The sequence below is a fragment of the Phymastichus coffea genome, unplaced genomic scaffold, assembly GCF_024137745.1.
Source record: "Phymastichus coffea isolate CEN01 unplaced genomic scaffold, Cenicafe_Pcof_1.1 PCOF00035, whole genome shotgun sequence".
NCBI classification, from domain to species: domain Eukaryota; kingdom Metazoa; phylum Arthropoda; class Insecta; order Hymenoptera; family Eulophidae; genus Phymastichus; species Phymastichus coffea.
In genome coordinates, this window is record NW_026706846.1 from 2,350,541 (window position 1) to 2,368,740 (window position 18,200).

General features: G+C 38.0%; 1 protein-coding gene across 3 annotated transcripts in view; it reads right to left on the bottom strand.

The window, feature by feature from the left end:
• Nucleotides 1-18,200, bottom strand: part of LOC131663397 (NADH-ubiquinone oxidoreductase 75 kDa subunit, mitochondrial) — a 779,163-nt gene that overhangs the window by 543,151 nt on the left and 217,812 nt on the right. The gene's annotated exons all lie outside the window — the stretch shown is intronic.

Below are 18,200 nucleotides of genomic sequence, written 5' to 3' on the forward strand. Positions count from 1 at the left end.
GCCTTCCTGGGTACGCCCAACACAATGGCAACAATTGAGTAGGTCAAACCGCACTTTATTCACTCAATCAGATTTTTCTTTTTACACAATACCGCATGCCGAGATTTCGCTTCGAGTACTATCTTAGAGAGAGAGAGACGCTCGCTCGCGCAACTAACGCACGCTAAGTAATCGCTTACGAACGCAAAGAAATTCACCGGGTAGTAGCTGCTGCAGACTACTCCTTCTCGCTAATCGCCCTCGCTATCGCCCTTGTTCGGGCGGACAAGCTCTGCTCCTTGAATCGCCCACCGGAGATGACGGTCCACGGGCCCTGGTGATCCTCGGGGATGGCGTCAAACTTTCTAGCGCACTCACACTTTCCTTTTTCCACGATCGTTTTCCTTTCGTTCGCGCGCGCACGTGACGACAGCTCGAGCTCCCCGGTATCAGTGCCCGAAAATCGTCTCCTCTCCCCACTCTACCGCTGTGGCACGCGCCTCATCGAGTCTCCCTCTGTCTCCCTCTCTGCTTCGCTTCGCGCTCGCTTGCCCGCTTGACCATGCTCGGCCTCGTGCGCGGGCAACTTTCCGCGAAAACGGCCCCGGCCGTTATAGTAGCGTTAATGAGTAAGAATTTATTTCAATTTTCAAAAATGGTTCTAAATATTAATTTTGAAATAAAATTATAATAAATTATATGAATTGGATTTTAAGGAAAGCTAGATTTTATCCTAGTTTCTTATGGTGTGAAGTGTCTTATAAGCAGAGCTCAAGTCTTTCTTATAAAAGGATGCAATTCAGCACAATTTTCTGATAGTGCGAAGTGTTTTATGAGTCGAGCATAAATTACTATAGGATAGAAAGGATTTGCTCAGTTAATCACTTCAGAGAAAGAACTTAGGTATTAGCCAAGTTTATTTGATTTCGAGCGCTCACTTTGCAAGGCTAAGAGTGATTGCCAGTCTCTGCAAAAATCAGCGTATTTATACACAGGTTTTTCCGCCTATTTTCGCAGGACAGCTCTCTTCGAGTTTGTTACGCAATTGTGCGTAATAATTTTTTCTAATTTACAAGAGAATAACAATAATAATGAAATTTTAAAACATGTAAACTTTACAAAAGTAGATATTGATCATATTAGTATAATTTACAATTATCACAAAAAGTATCGTCAAAAGTTATTAACTAATAAAGTTAGTTAATGTATTAGTGCAATATTTATAATAAAATAATGAGAAAATTATACATAGATTAATAGTTTATCACTAGTATAAGTAATTCCTAAAAAGAATTATTTAAATTAGTTAATAACATCTGAATTATAATTAATTTTCGTATTTGTAATGGTTTTTTGTAAAAGCTTATAATGCAAATACTAACATAGTTAATTAAGATCAATAAATTATGGAGTTATCGTTGTTATGTACAAAATTAACGCTTTCGATCTATATACAATTATATGTATATATTATTTATTAATTGTTTATTTATTGATAACAATAATAACTAAGCTGTTATCAATTAAACAACTTCTTACTCATGTTACTTAGATAATCATAACGAAAGTATCCGCATTATTCTAATAATTAATATTTACAATATATTAAACAAATTAATTTTGCATATTAAAATTCAATATAATTTAGTAGTTAAACGTAATTAAAATTATTATAATCTAAATCTATGCTCTAAAATCTATATAAAAAAATGCTTTGTTTCATCGAAATAACTTTTAATTAACATACTTTAATAAAACAACAAAACTTATCATATCTGTATATTTAAGTAGGTGACGTCACGCTCCTTATATGGTCATGAAATTTGAATCTGGTACTAAAATAATTATATAATATATGAAGTGCCGCCGTTTAATATGCTAATTTATGTAAACAGATGGACGAGTTTAGCGGTTTGCAGTAATTCAGTGAAAATAAGAAAATAGCTCATAGATAGGACCATTACATAACATTACAAATTACAAGAAGCATGGTAGGATTATATACAATGCTGTATTATAAATGCAAACATAATAATTGTTTATACAGGGTGAACCATTTTAATCAATGTGGCCAATTATTTCATTCCGGAAGCATGATAGCGAAAAATAGTTCGGATAAAAGTTTTAGGGTTCGGAGGTGGACAGCCGATGATGACCTCCAACTTGACCTTGAACTTGAGTTTCAAGGTTATTGGGTTATTGTAAACTTTGGTTTTTTAAATGGAAACCCCTAATTTTTATCCGAAATTTGGATAGAGCGGAAAATTTTACGTTCAAATTATGTAATATGTGTGAGGTCCAAATGACCCCCACCCCACCCCCAAAGTCATTTTGAGGTCAATCTTACTTTTTAAATGGGACCCCTCATTTTTCGTCGCAGGTTTGAATTTTACGTGAAATTTTACGTTCAGATGATGGGATATTTATGGAGTTCGAATGACCCCCCGAGGGGTTATTTAGATCCGACGAATATTACATGATTTGAACGTAAAATTTCCCGCTCTATCTGAATCCGGGATAAAAAATAGGGAGTTCCATTTAAGAAAACAAAGTTGACCTTCAAATAACTTTGAAACGCAAGTTCAAGGTCAAGTTCGATGTCACCATCGGCTGTCCCCTCCAAACCCTAACACTTTTATCCGAACTATTCTTCGCCATCATGCTTCCGGAACGAAATAATTTGCCACCTCGATTAAAATGATTCACCCGGCATAAATATACGTGAAATTTCTATAAATGAATAACAAAAATTTTATTTTCAGAAAAAATAGAAAGGACTCCGCACAGTCCTTATAGAAAATAGGATCCGCTCAATTTTTTTGGAACTTTCTAAACTAATAGTTCACAACACGCTGATAAAAAATCTCATTGGGCGCAAAATACGAGAACCCCTCCAAGCCCCCCCAAAATCACCCCCTAAGGTCAGGATGCTTCTGACCTGTGCGTTATTATAAATTGTCTTATGGTAATTTCAATACTGCAGTCGAATCAATAGCAACGCCTACAATCACAAGACCCGAGTTATATATCACTTAACACTCGGACCCCTCCCAACCCTTGCCCCTCCCATCCTACCCTCACCACCACAACCTAGCAAGCCATCGATTTGACTTCTTCCCATTTACCAGTTATTATTTGATTTTTTAATTGCGAATTCCATTTCATGGCCAGCTACACGACTACTATCCAATGTTCTTGAACTTCAACAATGAACACTCACCCTCACTCCCACCCCCATCTCCTAACAAGCCAGCTATCTAACTTTCGCTGCTTATGGGTTATGAATTATTTAATTGTGGAATCTATTTCATAGTAGTTGCACGACTACTATTCAATGATCTAATGCCCCAACAATGAACATCCCCATCTCAACCTAGATGATAGGATGAGGTAGGATGAAGTACGAAGTCAGTCATCTGGCTGGCTTGGTAGGTGACTTTTGATATCAGGTTGTGGAATTATTTGATTATTCGTATATACATGTGCAGCAGTGATAATTAACTATTTCGATGTATACAATGTCCCTTTTTTGCATATTTTTTTACAGCAATCCTTTATAGTGTAGTTGGAGATCAACTATGGCGACACTTTTTTTCCAACAGTTCTTTGTAGGATAGTTGGATATCAATTGTGACGACACATTATATTTTTGGAATAGTACTTTACAGGCTCATTGGTTGGTTTTTGTTATGCGAGCCTAGTGGAGCTTGGTTTGGCAATTCGTCTCTACACCTGCTTAGATGATTTTCAGTCTACCGGCTTCCATCGCACGCTGTCACCCACTTTTCAAATCATTCCTAGGAACGATTCTACTTGTGTGGGACTCGGCCTAATAAGGATTCAGTTCACTAACGGATTCTAATCGGTAGATATATGCATTTAGACTAAGAGCAGGTACATCACTGGACAAGGATTCAGAGGCTACTGTTTTCACTTGAAACTCGCCATTAATCAGCGACGATCACTGGTACTATTTAGCGTTCTAGGCCAGCGCTATCCCTTCAAAAGCTGATCCAAAATCAGCCTCGGTCAGAGAAGCGTTGGGCCTCTGGTGAGTGATTTTGCTAGATGGCTTGGTAGATGATGGAAGCAGAGGTATCGCCCTTATTCAAAAGAGAATTAATTAATTGAATAAAAGATATTGGATAGCAGTTGTGTAGCTGGTTATGAGATGGAATGGATGATTAAATAATCAGAATCCATAAATCCGAAAAACTAAGATGACTGGCTAGGAAATAGAAGATGGAGGCGGGAATGAGGGTGAGTATTTATAGTTAGAGTTGGGTTCAAGAACATTGGATAGTAGTCGTGTAGCTGGCCATAAAATAGAATTCGCAACCAAATAGTCAAATAATAACTGGTAAATAGGATGACGTCAGATCGATGGCTTGCTAGGTTTTGGCGGTGAGGGTAGGATGGAAAAGGGTGGGGGTTTCGAGTGTTTAGTGATATCTAACTTGGGCTTTGTGATTGTAGGATTTGCCATTCGACTGCAGTATTGAATATTCCCGTAAGGTAATTAACAATAATGCACAGGTCAAATGCACCACCCTGAAAATTACCACCAAAACCTTTGGGGATAATTATCGGGAAATTGGAAGGGTTTTCGGATGAGCTCGTTGTACTTTTGATCAGCGTGTTGAGAACTATCAGTTTGCAAAAATTCAAAACAATTGGCCGGACAACAGTTAATAAGGATTGTGCACAGTCCTTTGAATGAAAAATGCGTATCCTTGCTCCAATGACCTTCTTTCGACTACATTTTCATACCTTTTGTAATAATAAATGGAAACTTATTCTCACTTTCTGTTGTCATTTTTGTAAAAATTTACGATCAATGTGGCTCTGTGTGCATTAAAACAGATTCCAAGAAAAGCGAAGCGATAGAGATAGATAATTTCCATTATCAAAAAAAGCAACGACTGCGCAATCGTTTCACGATTTGACCTGTTCCTACAACCGATTTATTTCGAATTTTTTTTAAATTGCTAAATTCTTAACAAATCTGCTCAAGTAAGATGTCCGATTTATTTAACGCGTATTTCAACAAAGTTCTTTCAAGTATTTAAAACATTGTCTGATTTCCGTACTTATTTAATTTTGACGAGCGCTTTTTCGTAACACAAATATAGGATGTTATAGAAGAATTTTTAAGCCAATAACGAGAAAATTTGTAGTTACTAATTTCTTTTGCCTCTAGAACATTCACCAAACTTTAAGTAAATTATAGAACAATATAAAAGGAACTGCTCGGTATAGTATATTCTATAAAAAAATTTCGGCCACTAGTCTGGCTATGAAACTTCAAAAACCCAAACTCACGTTTAAAGAGATAAGAATATAAGCTATCGGAATATGATTTCTCTAGTGTCTATAATTCTTCTTTGGCTTTCAATTAATTGCTTCGGTTACTCTCGTAGTACTTATCAAGTCTTGTACTTGGTTCCGTGATCTGTATCTCCCACGATATTAAACGTGTTTGAAGCACCAGTCACATCCATATATACGACACAGAGCGAAAGGGATTGACGGAGTGTTTCGATTTTAAAATTAATATTACTAGAAATATGTTTCACTTCTTTATTTACTTAATTAGAAACTCGACTTGATAGTTCTAATAAAATCTATTCGCGATTTTCGCAAACGTGTGACCACTGTCTTTGACTCGATCTCCGTATCTGCTCCTTTTTTAATGCTCCAAAAGTCGCGTCGAAAATCTTCTCGGGCTCCCGAACAGTCCATCAACGAAAACATAGGTGGGTCGTTCAATGGTGAGACAATAAACGTTACCAGCTGATGGACTAAATACTTAGCTCTTCACTCTGACAAATCAATCGCGAAATATTATTTCCCTTTTCGTTCGAAAAACGGTGTCAGTCAGGTATTAATGAGAATGATTAATTAGGAGCCAAGTAAAAAAGGCGGTGACGAGAGAAAAAGAGAGAGAGAAAAGCGCTTCTCCTCTTCCTCGCTTTCGCAATTCTATGCTCATAAAGTGGGCATCGAGTGCACTCCTATGTATCTTTGTCACTTTTCGCAAAAGGTAATATCAACTCAGACACACATGTGCCTTGTTACGGCTGCGAGTGCAACAAATTTTTGCAACTAGGCATTCTTGTACGAGGAAGCTTGAAATGATTTCCCTCATACAAGCGACTGCTCGATGACACCTTAGCGTCTGGTGTCCGCTGTAGCTTGGGACGTAACCTCAGCTCAAAGTTTCGACCGTTTCTGGCTACGCCAATCTAGTCCATCGTACCTCGAACAAAGAAACAGGCACAATTGTATTTTAATTGAAAAAAAGATATTTTATATTGCATGATTTACTCTTTTTACAAATTTTTCTCTTTGAGTATAAATCAATGTTATTTATATTTCAATAGTTGCGCAAAATTGTTTCGAAAGGAACACGTGAGGCCTAGAAAGAAAGCGAAACAAAACAAGAAAGTGGAATAGACAGAAGGAAAAAAGATAAGAGAGAAAAAAACAGACAGACGGAAGCTGCATCGTGTACATGCGTAGGAAGAGAAGTCAATGATAGCTAAGCCGATTAGACTTTACGGCAATATACATTGCAAGAGTATACATTGATAGTCGTAACGGAGAATAACGGCCGTTTCCACATAGGGTAACTCGCGGACGTCGGCACAATCAGGGTGCGGTGGATGATGTCTGTCCAATTAGCTGACCCCGACGTCGAAGGAGAATACTGACCCATCCCCGAGTCCTGACTAATGGCCTGAGTGAGCTCTGGCAACCATATGGACAGAAAATCCTTGTAGTACAGGTGAGCGCCTGTCTCTGGCTGCAACGCCACCACAGAAGTGCGAAGAAAGCGGTCCTGGAACACGGTCAGCTTTCCTTTCGAGCTCAGGCCCTCCTAGAGCACAAACTTGACCAGCGGGTGTGGCTGCATTCTTAGGATGCACGCTCGTAGCTTTTGGAGCTTCGGCTACGTCGATAGATGGCGAATATGGAAATCTTGTTTCGCTGAGCTGGATGACATCTTCCGTAAATCTTCCAAGTAATGGCGTGACTCAACAGTAAACCCAAAGATCTGCCGAAAACGGCAACAAGGGTGAGATGTCCCGGTGCAGGCATAACCTGCTGGCAGGTCTGCCGATGCGAATATCTTCTGCGAACGCACTAAAAGTCTTTCTAAACAGCCTGCACACACTTGTATGGCAGGTCAGCCCTGCTGGCGTAATATAGGCACCGGTACGGTACCTGTTCCTCACTGTTACGCCTCCGCATTTGCGAGAAAGTACACGCTTCCTACAACCGGCAACCACCAGTTCAAGCAACGAAAAACAAAGAAAACCTAATTTCGTGAAGTATAGGCCTTTCTTGTTTTGGCAATACCCATGTGGCCCTCCGTAGTAGTAATCCAGTCACAGCATTCCGACTTATCGTGCTGCAGTCGAAAATTCAGACTAAAACTTTCTGCGCATGCACCTGAGCCGCTCCACTTACCCTAGAATTGGTCATTGCACATGCCATTGAGTTACTGCGCAGCCAATCTGCTACAGCGCAGCTGATCCTGCTACTGCATACACCAAATGCATCGGTACAGCCGATCCTGCCATTGCGCAAGCCAATTGCCTCTGCGGAGCCGATTCAGCTACTGCGGAGCCGAGTTGGCCACTTTGTTGTCGATTGTCTCTGTGCACGTACACTCTAATCGCAAACTTTTTCTGCCACAACCTGCCGACTCGATCACGCGCCCGAGTAACCGTCACTCCTCACCTACTTTAACGGAAAATCATATGCGCGTTGCGAAGATCACCACAAGGAATGCCTTTAATGATAAATAATAGCTGTTTCCACTAAGTGTATCTTGCGGTCACCCGTACAAATTATTTTAAAGGGCAATTCAAGAGGCGCGAACGCTCTCACGACTGAATGAAACGCCGAGTTATAACGCGTCAATTGCACGAGTTGGATTCAGGATGAGTGACACTGGTAACAAACGAACGTGACAGCAACTTAATATTAGGATCTTTACTCAAAAAATATAACAACAAAACTATATTTACAAAAAATAAAATGGTGATAAATATGCCGGTTTCCCTACGCGTTGAATGAAATACGCGTGAACAATAGCTATGCGCTCGCGAGGGCAAATCGATCGCAGGGCTGCTACGATTCTCCTAGTTACCCTTAACTTTATCACAATAAAAAAATAAAACGCCCGTACAATTCAATTAACGATCATGGCTGACGTCGTAGCCGGCAAATCTGCTACGCTACCCATTGTTAGCTAGTGCCCGAAGTATGCGACAGAGAAAGAGAGAGAGAGAGAGAGAGAGAGAGCGAGAGAAACCACGGCACCGATCTCGTCCGCTGCCCTCCTGGTCTGTTAGCAGCAAGTCCGTTGGTAACGTCACTGGCCCTTCTCATCATCCCTCTGTCCTTCGTAGTTGTTTCTCCCTCGGTGTTGTTGTTGTCCTCCACTATCGTTGCTGTTGTCGCTGTTACTTTTGTTGTTGTCACTTGCTGCTGTTGCCATTGCTCAGTGCCAGTCACTACTATTCGACAGTCCTGCCAACAGCAATGGTCACTCACATGCGCACTCACGTTACCTCGCCAGAAGCTTTACATGCACCGTTACTGGGTATTCTTAAAGAACGGCTCGGCACAACCAAGCCAACAACACCAAAATCACTCATCCGCGCACCGGGCGTGTCTCATAGATAATTTTCAGCGAGGTAGAGGAAAAACTTCAAGCAAAACGGACGGAAAAGGCGCGCAGGTACTGTCCTAAAAATCGACGCAAAGGTACGGACTCAACTCGCGGTTCTTTTGCCATATCACTTCTTTTTTCTTTCTTCAGTTCATCTGTTTCTCTCTCTCTCTCTCTCTCTCTCTCTCTCTCTCTCTCTCTCTCTCTTCTGTCTCTTTCTATTCTTCGCTGTGCTCCTCTTCTCCTTCCCGCCTGTGCTCATCTCCGTCGCTCGTTCTCGCACCGTATCACTACACGAACAAAACAAGCATGACTATGTGCTTAACATGCACAACTCGCAGTTTGGCGCCGCACGCGGACATTGGCGAGAGCTCCACGGCAAAATATCGTCCGTGCCGTATTTCTCCATCACACAGTTTTCCAATTAATCATCAGTTAATATAAATCAATGTTATTTATACATTAACATAGTTAGGAAAAAATGTTGCAAAATTAAAATCTATGCATATTTGTGGGTAACGGAGTATTTGCTTGCGCTTGCTTTGAGAGATACGCATGTACGAGGTCTGTCCGGAAAGTATCGGGCCTAGGTTTATATCTTCGCATCATAGTGTTCGAGCGACCTCTACCGGACAGAAACGTCAACAGTAAAGTCTCATGAATCTATTGGTTACTTACTGACACCTGCCGGACGTATAGTTCATGTATAGCGTGTCTTTGTTTACAGTGCCTTTTTCGCGTTCGTCGGATTTTTATATTGTCAAAAATAACTGAAAAACAAGCTCAACGAATTTGCATCAAATTTTGCTTTCAACTCGGAAAAACGAGTTCGGAAACTATTGAAATGATGCAAAAGGCCTTCGGAAGTGAGTGTATGAGCAAAACACGAATAAAAGAGTGGTATAAACGGTTCAAGGATGGTCGCACTTCTGTCGATAGTGATTCTCGTTCCAGCCGACCTTCGACGACAAAAACCGCAGATAATATTGAGCGGGTGCGACTTGCAATCGAACAAGATCATCGTATGACTGTGCGAGAACTAGAAGAAGACCTTGGGATACAAAAATCTATCATTTCAGAAATTTTAACCGAAAATTTAGGAATGAAACGCGTGTGTGCGAAATTCATCCCAAAATTGCTCAAAGCAGAGCAGAAGAACATTCGCTTAGAAATCGCTCTGGAGAATCTGGAAATGGTCAACAATTATGATTATGTGCTTAGAAAAGTTATTACAGGTAATGGATCACGGGTTTATGGTTATGATCCTGAAACAAAACAACAATCTTCACAGTGGAAGCATTCTGAATCGCCAAAACCAAAAAAAGCACGTCAAAGTCGGAGCAATGTTAAGTCAATATTGATTGTTTTTTTCGATTGTGAGGGTGTTGTACATCACGAATATGCACCAACAGGTCAGACAATCAATAAAGAATACTACGTTCAAATTTTGAAACGTTTGCGTGATGCAGTAAGAAGAAAACGGCCGCACTTTTGGGAAAGTGGTGACTGGCTTCACCATCACGATAATGCGCCAGCATATTCATCCAATCTTGTGCAGCAGTTTTTAGCAAACACAATATCGTATTGCTTCCACAACCTCCATACAGTCCCGACATAGTCTTTTGTGACTTTTGTCTGTTTCCAAAACTAAAAAAACAACTCAAAGGATACCGATTCAATGACAAAACAACGGTTGAAAACAATGCGACGAGTGTACTTAAGGCTATCCCTAAAAGTGAGTTCCAGGACTGTTTTGAAAAGTGGAAACATCGATGGAACCGTGTTATTCAATCAAGTGGGGATTACTTTGAAGGATGCCACCCATCAGATGATAAAGAATAACGCTAGCACGAAAATATAAAGGTAGGCCCGATACTTTCCGGACAGACCTCGTATTGTTAAATTATCGTATATAACATTTAATGATAATAATTTTTTTACAAACCTGTTGGAGTCCGTTGATATACGGTGTTGTAATTTCAGTGTATGAAAGGTATCGTAACAGGTACTTAAAAAAAATTAGATACTACTTTTTAAAGTAGACAATTTGCCCTTTCGAATGCTTTTTCAGTTTTCGACTAAAATGGAAATTAGCAATGTGAGCGAAAAAACACGAATAAACAGTCTCTTTTGCACTGTTAGGTTAGGATATCTCAGAAACTGAGGGTAATGAATGAATTCTGAGGCCAGATTCAGATTCAGCACATCAATTTTCTTCAGGTAGATCTAAAAATTGTCGGTACATGTTATTGAATTATTGTACTTTATAGTTATAAGGATTTACTATTCCTTGGTATTACATGATCATTACTTGTTGTCAAAATATATTAAGAACATAATAATTTTGTGTAAATAAGTATAAATCATATCGTTATTCTTGCTCTCTAACCATCTCAAGACCAGTCTAAGGAAACAGAAAATCAAGTTCAGCGTAAAAGATAGGAAAGGAAAAGCCAATTCAAAAGGAACCAAGTCAAAAGAATAACAGAGAAAAAGATAAGAAGATAGAAAATGAACGAGAGTAAGAGTGAGCCTTGATAAAACCTATAACAAACACAATAAAAGTAAGTTTTTTGAATATTATAATATTTCTAGTTATTTTCCTTTTCTCTTTAGTTCTTGTATATTTTTTGGAAATCCATTAAACGAGAGTCTGGTGGATTTCCATTCAATTTCCATCAGAGCAGATTAAGCGCGAGTCTGGTGTGCTCGTAATAACACTTTGTTATTATTCCTAAGTCGAAAACAGTTTTCTCTAGCAGCAATATTACTCGTCCCAGCTCAAGCATTTTATGCAAGCCAAAGCAGTAATCCTGAGACTATGTTTACACCAAACGTACCTGAAAGTAACTCCAACGTCTCACTAGAATTTTGGAAGCCCCGGCGCGATTAAACTATTATGAGTATTATGAGAATACTATTAGGGTACAAATATCTTTACTTTTCTTTCCTTCGTTTCAGCAGCGAAGGTTATTGTGATTGGTTCAACAACACAGGCCGACAAAATTTAATAAAAGTCAAGACCTAGAGATCAGACATAGTGTACCCAAAGAATTTGAATGCGCTGAATCTAAATATGAGCTAAGAATCCACTCTATACGTCAGATTTCCGAGACATCTTAACCTAAAAGTGCGAAAAACAGATTTTTGCTATACTTTAGCTGTTCTTACATCGCGAATTTTAATTTTATTGATAATCCTAATGAAGACTTCAAAAGGACAAATCTTTTACTTTAAAAACCACTGCCTATTTTTCAGAATTGTATTTTTGCATAGTAAAATATCGTCATGTGAAGAAGACAAAATCTGAATTTTCTATGACACCAAAATACATCGAGAAAAACTTCCCAGGTGTTAGATGAGAAACTATTGCTTAATTTCAGTATGCGAATATCAATTTATAATAGAAGTTACTCAGAAATCATTAAATGAGTACAGCGATCGAAAATTTAAAATGGCGGACATGACGAGCCTGAAATGACATATCAGAAACATCGGAATACCAAACATAATAAATTAAAGCAAGCACTACACGACCTTCGATAATCAGAATCCCGTGGATTTATTACATAGATTCGAGACTACCATTATCTCAAAATATTGGACGCCACAAAGCTTAAACCTATTAAAGAACACATTAATAACAATTTGATAAGACCTGGAGTCTAATCCCAATACTTATGGTCGCTACAAATCTTAAGACTGCGACACATTAAACTTGAAACTCTAACCCTAAGATCCCTGAGCGCTGAAACCTTAACCCAACAGAAGGTTGACCTCGAAACTACAGCTCCAAGAATCCTAACCGTGGTAAATCTCAAACCCGTGACAGATTAATCTAGAAACTCAAATTCCAAGAACCCTGGGCACTGCAAACCTTAAGCCAGCAACCATTTAACCTAGAAAGTCAAACCCCAAGAACACTGGATGCTGTAAACTGAAAGTCCGCGGCAGGTTAGCTTGGAAACTCTAACCTCAAGAAACCTGGGCATTGCAAACCCTCAACTCATGTCAGGTTTACCCCAATGCTAACCCATAAGAACCCCGAATCGGCAAGTGTACAACATTAAATATTATAACATAAGTCTTCATAGCTTATTTTCCATAACCATCCATCCAGATGACTTACATTGCTATAATTTTGGAACTAGCTTAGGTAAATACGTTATTTCGTTCATGCACTTCACTAAAAATGTTAACTTTTTTCTTATGAAAACGTTGACGCTTCATATCAAAGGATCGTTGTAAGGACTTCCGTTGACTAGTAGGGTCATTGTCTTCTGTTTTCAAAGATCAGCAATAATCTGCTATTGTATTCTCATCCCATCGTCTTTGGTAATGTAGCTCTTTTTTATGAAAGCCTTGATGACAACGTTCTTAATGAAATTTAAACTTTATTTCATATTTTCATAGTTTTTACATGGTAGACATAATAAATTTATATTTTTTATCTCGATGGTTACTCAGAAATTTTTCTACCCCTTCTTTCAAAAAAACCCTAGCACTCTATTCAACAAATATCACAGTTTTGATAGTCATTGTCTATATGTAAAATATCCTCCTTTAGTTTTGTATCACTTATTTGAGGAAATGCTTTTTGACGTATTCAAAGTATTTTCGTTCAGTATTCAAAGCTGTAATAGTTTCATTAAATTGCGCTTAATGTGAAGTAGTGCTAATAAAATGTCTTTTCTTTCAACAAGGTTTTCATGAGCTACATTATGTTCTTTAATTTTCCATTCTCTTCTCTCTGACTATTTCGTTGTTATCCAGTCTTTATCTCTTGCACGGCTGTCCCAAAGACATAGAAAGCAAAGATATTTTGTGTTGTCTGATTGCAAATCTAGCACTAAATTTATCAACTAAAAAGTCACCAGATATAAGACATTTATGTGTCTATTATTGTAGCTTTTCAAGAAGAAATCGAAAATTATCATAAGATTCTTTCAATAGTTGAATGACCTACAGGAAGAGCTACGTTTTTATTCCCATTATGTAATAAGATTACTTTAAGGCTATCCGTAGAAGAGTCTATGAAAAGAAACCAGTCTTCTGACTTACATATATCTACTTTATATAAATCAAGAAGGCTATTAATATCGTTAGAGCAAACATGCCTCCTTCCTAACGAAAAAAGTTTAACAAACTCTTGTGCTCTTTTTCGGTATAGAATTACTTTTGTTCCAGGTAATAAGAGATTCCTTTTCTTGAGTATTGAAGCGCACAGCTCAGCTTTATTTTTAGGAAGATTAAGATAGCGAATGAAATCGTCTTATCCAATTTAATCAAACAACTTCGGACTGTGTTATTCAGAACTATCTTCAGAGAAAATGTATTCGGTTTTATCAACATTAGCAATATCCAACGATTGTTTATTAGAATGAATATTTTCTTCTTTGGAAAATCTTTTAGCACCAATTTTGGCTGGGTTCACACTTTTCACATCAGGATATTTGATTTTGTGCAAATATTTTTTGCTAAATATTTGCATATTACATTGAAAAAAGTAGCAATCTGTATCGTGATCCACGTGATTAACGTGAGATAGTTGCTTCTAGTAAAACACATGAAAGGGGTTACTTCTGTACCTATTTTGGTAAGTTTTTTCTATAAATATTATCGTAGCTACCCATGATTTGTCCAAATTTTACATCGACGATCCGTAACACTTCAAATATGAAACTTTGATCGTATCATTAATTAAGGGTGTTGCCTAGTCGGCGGGGTAAAAAAATTGCTATTTTTTGGAATTTTTTTTTGAGTAGATTATGAAAGATATGGATATAAAAATACATAGGTATAATGAATTAGATCTTAAATTCCAAAAAAAAATTTTTTTTTATTCATTTTTTTCAAGTTTATTGTACGAAATACGTAGTTGAATATTGAGCGGTAATTTCAAGACAGCTTAGTCGCAACATGATTTCTCAGTAACAGCTTATCTGAAACAAAAAAATCAAAGTGTTTTAGATTTGGTATGATAATAGCTACAGAATGGAACATAATTATTAAGTTTGGGCTAATTTTGTGGATTTTACTTAATAAAATGTGAAAAGGTGAAAAAAGGGCTTTTTTTTGGCATTTTTTGGAAAAAAAAAATAGTAAAAATCAAAATTATAACTAAAATTTTTTTAAATCAATTTTAGAGCCAACCCGTTGTGAAAAAAATAATAATCAAACAATCATCTCAGGTTACAACACGTGTGTTTCGTTGGTAAATATCCAACCTCATCAGATCTTTATTAAAAAAACAAAACGAGAAAATGGTTACAATAACAGATATAAACCAAAAACAAATAAAAATCACGCTAACAAAACATTTACCTCAATTCGCAAGTCACAATCAAATTAAATATCACAATAAAGTCAAAAATACACTGTCAAACATAATATTAGCTCAACTACACAAAATTCAAATCGGACAACGACTATGAAATAATGCAAATCAAAACAGTGTCTGTTGCCTTTTATACCAAAACAAACCACCGGTAGACACAATCAGATGTATCCCCTCTCCTATGCATGAAAACGGTACATTAAGCATCATTGTACATCAAAACAAAATAATAAAAAATATATTGTAAATAAATATGGGATCAGTCAGCTAAGATATCAAATAAACCTTTATATTGTTTACTCAGTAAACTAGTGTCTTCTTGTCTATTTATAGTGTTATAAGACAAATTAATATAAATCATTTCCGAAATTAATTTCTTACAATAGTTAGACTCTCTATCTAAAATTATTGTGTTGTCCCAGTCAAACGAATGTGTAGGATAATTTTTCAAATGCATCGGAACCGGAAGAGATTTATCTAAAGGTGTCTTCCTATGCTCCTCTATGCGTTTTTTTAAACATCTCTTAGTTTGACCAATATATACAGACGGGCAACTATCACAACAAAATTTGTATACTATATTTATCTCATTCCATATTTATTTACAATATATTTTTTATTATTTTGTTTTGATGTACAATGATGCTTAATGTACCGTTTTCATGCATAGGAGAGGGGATACATCTGATTGTGTCTACCGGTGGTTTGTTTTGGTATAAAAGGCAACAGACACTGTTTTGATTTGCATTATTTCATAGTCGTTGTCCGATTTGAATTTTGTGTAGTTGAGCGAATATTATGTTTGACAGTGTATTTTTGACTTTATTGTGATATTTAATTTGATTGTGACTTGCGAATTGAGGTAAATGTTTTGTTAGCGTGATTTTTATTTGTTTTTGGTTTATATCTGTTATTGTAACCATTTTCTCGTTTTGTTTTTTTAATAAAGATCTGATGAGGTTGGATATTTACCAACGAAACACACGTGTTGTAACCTGAGATGATTGTTTGATTATTATTTTTTTCACAACGGGTTGGCTCTAAAATTGGTTTAAAAAAATTTTGCTTAACAAAATGGAGAGTGTCAAGAATAACAAAATTATAACTTGTAAATGGTCCACTTTGTGGATAATTATGTATAGAATATGTGGTCTAAATTTCAAAAGGATCGGTCCACTGGTTCCGGAGAAATCATGTTGCAGATCCGAAAAAACGTTGTTTTGAGAAAAACGCGTTTTTAAAGTTTTTTTAAACAAAAAATATAAAAAATATCTTACCAAAATTTAATCTGCAATGCCTGCACCGTATGAAGTACCTTCTGATTGATCGAAACCTTGATTTTTTCCAATCTAGCCTTTTTTCTCGCTGTTCTAGACTCTTTGGAAGTATTCAAGCTGTGGCGATTTGCTTCTTGAACACGCGTGGAATCGTGATCAGCGATGTAATTCACAGAGCTCGGCCCGAGTTTCAAACCCAAAAAAAATACACTTATACTGCTCCGATCTTTATAAAAATTTAACACAATATTCTTACATACATTGCAACGATTACCGAAAATCGTTCGACTCGCGGAGGTTAGTAAGCGGCTGAGCGGAATAGCCGCGATCGGTTCGAGAGAGAGAGAGGGCGCGTAGGGGCAATGACCGGGAGGGGAGAGTTCGGTAAGCAGTATGACTGTGTTACTCAGTCCGGTGAGATCGTCTCCACGTTTTGTGCGCCAAAGAACTAGACATTGTTTATCGCCAAGTGAGATACAGGGAGCAAGGGTTAGTGGAAGTGAGTGGAGTGCGGAGTGTGCGTACGCAGCCACAGCAGCAACAACCACAGCAGCAACAACCACAGCAGCAACAACTTCAGCAGCATCACCATTAGCAACAGCAATAACAGCGGCAGTGCAGCGAGCAGGGGAGCAGCAAATCAGCGACTCGCGTATCGAATACGGTTGGCCACCGTATCCTCAACTATCTCGCGGTAGGTGCACCATTTCCAATTTTGTTGTTGTCGTGCGATTCCGCGCAGCGTGCGCGAAGAAATAATTTATAGCGTGCGGGCGGTTAGTTCGCGTCGATCGTGATTTTCTCTCTCTCTCCCACCTAGCGTATTGTCAATTGTATTTGCGTGCGCAAGACTCTCGGCGAATACCCCGTGTATTATTTTCACTCGAATAAAGCGTTTAACTGAGATTCTTAATCGAGTCATTGTTTCGTCTATCCTTTGTCCGGAGGTCGCGTTTGTTTACATTCGGTTCGAATTAGCCGGTAGTCTGGCACGGACCGCGTGGAGATAGCTAGAGGCACATTGCAAATCAAGTTTCGAGCAACAGCCGCCGAAGCGCTGCTAAGCAGGAGCGACAGCGCCGCCAAGTGGCGAGTTGGGAAACCCAACTAGGATTGGCGAGGAGACTCTGCGCAGGCGCACTCCCGGACAAGGTAGGTTGATGTGCTTCGAGTACATAGATAACTAGGCGTCGTTTAGCCATCAAATAGGTACATTCAAGGGAAATTACAGGTTAAACGGCAGCCTGTTACAACATATACATTCGAAAAATGTAAAAAAAAATCGATTTTTTCAAAGTGCCCGACTAGACAACACCCTTAAACGACGGCAAGATTCCATTTTGTACTTTCCGTAAATATAGCAGAATATACTAACTTTCTCAAAACAAACTGTTCTTAAATTCATTTTTCTTCTTTGAATGAAAAATAAAATAAATTTTTGTAAATATTTATAAATCAGACTAAACATAAAAAGAATTAGTAATACGTTAGGAATTAATCTAATATAAACAATGAATAAAAAAAATTAAAAACAGTCGATACTCAATAATACAATACAGCAAAAGTTCAGCTGCTACCCTTGAGCTTAATAGATTTTTGTCTCTATGAATATTCAATCACTATCATCACCCCATGCATCCAACCATTAGCCCGACACTCAAACGTGATCTCGAACACGGAAAGATTTTTACATGCCATATATTGCAACGATTGCCGAATATCGTTTGGACTCGCGTGAACTACTAAGCGTGGCTAAGCGTAATAGCCGTGATCGGTTTGGGTTAGAGAGAGAGAGAGAGAGAGAGGGCGCGTTAGGGGCAATGACCGGGAGGGGAGAGCTAGCGAGCCAGTATGACCGTGTCCTTCGGTACGCCAGCATCGCAGCTAATTGTGTTGAAAGCAACGACGTGACCTTTCTTTCCGA